Raw genomic sequence first — 2,622 nt, forward strand, 5'->3', positions numbered from 1 at the left:
TGTGACCTGCCCCATTAGCTGAGCAGGGGCATTCCTGAGGATGCTCAGCGTGGGGTCATAGCATCCGTGGACACGTGTAAGGAACAGAAGGGTACACAGGCCACGTTGTTTAGACCACATGGTGAGTCAGCGAAACTATGGTTGGCACTGCGCATCTAGAGACCACAAGTCAGTTAATAGCGGCTGACAGGGGGATGTGCAGGGAAACTGCAAGGTAACTATAAAAATGATGTAATTGATGGAGAGATGTAATTCTAGAACCGTTCTGACAGAATGCGGCTTTTGTGTGGGTTTTGTCTAAGTACGGCCTTGAGTTCAGAAGCCTTTGCCTACAGCAGCCCGTCTGTGTCTGTCTGTCTGTCTGTCTGTAGGCCTACGTGCCCACCATATTCCCTGCATGCACACTCTCGTGTCTGTGCCTGGGTGTGCCTAGGTACCTGCAGGCATCTTCTGCCATTGCATCTACCTTCTGTGGTGCTGGGTGTGCTCTGTAGTTTCCTGGCCCCTCAGAGCTGGGGTGCCTCAGCATGCTGTCAGCTCAAGGCTGGGAGTACATACCGCAGAGATTAAAATGGCAGACACATGTGCTTCTGGCTCTGTTCAGTTTTCTAAAAGACTTTAGCTAAAAATAAAGGAAAATGACATTTTTGAAGGCTTCATAATATGACAGTTTGCCCCCAAAGTTAACTCCCTTTCATAACAGAAAAAAACATTATTTTGATTTTTTAAAAATGAAGGTACTTAGAGCCACACACATCCTTCTTAGGACTGCTTTTACTGTCTCTCATAGGTTTTAGTGCTTTCCTAATTCACTCATCTTGTCTTCCATCTCTGTCTGATCCATTGTATTGATGATGCTTTCTACTGTGTCTCTCTCTTCCTTTTCTTTTCTCTCTTTCTTTTCTTTCTTTTTCTGTATTTCCAGACAGGGTTTCTCTGTGTAGCCTTGGCTGTCCCAGACTCACTTTGTAGACCAGGCTGGCCTTGAATTTACAGAGATCCACCTGTCTCTGCCTCCCAAGTGCTGGGATTACAGGCTTGGCACTTCCAAATTTTCTTTTTTTTTTTTTTTCTTTTTATTTATTTATTTTATTTATTTTTTATTTTTATTTTTGGCACTTCTAAAATTTCTTTCTTTCTTTCTTTCTTTCTTTTTTTTTTTTTAACAGAATTAATCCACTTTATTTTTCTTGTAGTAATAACCCTTATGTGGTAGCCACAGCTGGAGCCTGGGTCCTCTGAACAGACACTCTGGTGTGGGTTTTCACAAGATGATCAGTGAATTCCTGATAAGGAGACTTGGTGAACACAGTTTCCAGAGGTCGGGTGTCAGGTAGCTGTAGGTCTTGGAAATGGCATCAAAAGTGGCCTTGGCAAAGTTGCCCAAGGTGGCAGTACAGCCCCTGGCTGATGTGTAGCAGTCATCAATACCGGCCATCATCAGTAGCTTCTTGGGCACAGGAGCTGAAACAATGCCAGTGCCTCTGGGGGCAGGGATGAGACACACCAAAACAGAGCCACAGCGGCCTGTCACCTTGCATGGAACAGTGTGGGGCTTGCCAATCTTGTTCCCCCAGTAGCTTCTACGCACAGGGACGATGGAAAGCTTGGCCAAGATGATGGCCCCTCGGATAGCAGTGGCTACCTCCTTGGAGCACTTAACACCAAGACCAACGTGCCCATTGTAGTCCCCAATAGCGACAAAAGCCTTGAACCTGGTCCGCTGGCCAGCCCGTGTCTGCTTCTGCACTGGCATGATCTTGAGAACCTCATCCTTTAGGGATGCGCCCAGGAAAAAGTCAATAATCTCGGACTCCTTAATGGACAGGGAGAACAGATAAATCTCCTCCAAGGACTTGATCTTCATATCCTTAACCAGGCGGCCCAGCTTGGTGACGGGGATCCACTCCTTGTCTTCGGCTTTTCCTCCACGAGCCCCGCGGCCTCGACCACGGCCACGGCCTCAGTCACGACCACGGCCCCTAAGGCCGCTGCCGAATCCTCCGCGGAAGCCGCCTCGCCCTCCTAATCCTGGGCCCCCGGGTCCTCCGGGCCCTCCCGCTGCACCGGCGTCATCCGCCATTTGGTGTTTTCCCGAGGAAGAAGAAGCGGCACTTCTAAAATTTCAATGGACATTTTCAGTGTTTTCTTTTATTGAATTTCTGTTTCTTATCCTGTATCATTTCTTATTTCATTCAGCTGTTTATTTGCATTACCTTTGAATTAATTTACAGTTTTATTTTGTATCTTCTTTGACTTCAATAGACAATCGTATTACTATTTTTTAAATTATTGGTTTAGATTTAATGTAATTTTTACTCTTTAAAGATTTATTTATTATTTATATGGTATTCTGCCTGCATGTTCACATGCAGGCCAGAAGAGGGCACCAGATCTCATCACAGATGGTTGTGAGCCACCTTGTGGTTGCTGGGAAGTGGTGCTGATGGAGCCCAGAGAAGGTGGCAGTTCCCGAGAACTGGAGTTTACAGACAGTTGTGAGCTGCCATGAGGGTGCGGGAATTGAACTCAGGTCCCCTGGAAGAGCAGCCAATGTTCTTAACTGCTGAGCCATCTCTCTCCAGGCCTCTAGTTCACATTTTATTTGGGGGGGGGGGGATA

At 46.6% G+C, this 2,622-nt stretch overlaps 1 pseudogene across 1 annotated transcript; it reads right to left on the reverse strand.

The window, feature by feature from the left end:
* Positions 1-1,182: 1,182 nt before the first annotated feature.
* LOC311586547 (small ribosomal subunit protein uS5-like) lies at positions 1,183-2,129 on the reverse strand (annotated as a pseudogene). Its single transcript has one exon. The product of its transcript is annotated as a small ribosomal subunit protein uS5-like (transcript).
* Positions 2,130-2,622: the final 493 nt, after the last annotated feature.

This window comes from Acomys minous, assembly GCF_964271855.1.
Source record: "Acomys minous genome assembly, chromosome: 16".
In the NCBI taxonomy this organism is placed as follows: Eukaryota; Metazoa; Chordata; class Mammalia; order Rodentia; family Muridae; genus Acomys; species Acomys minous.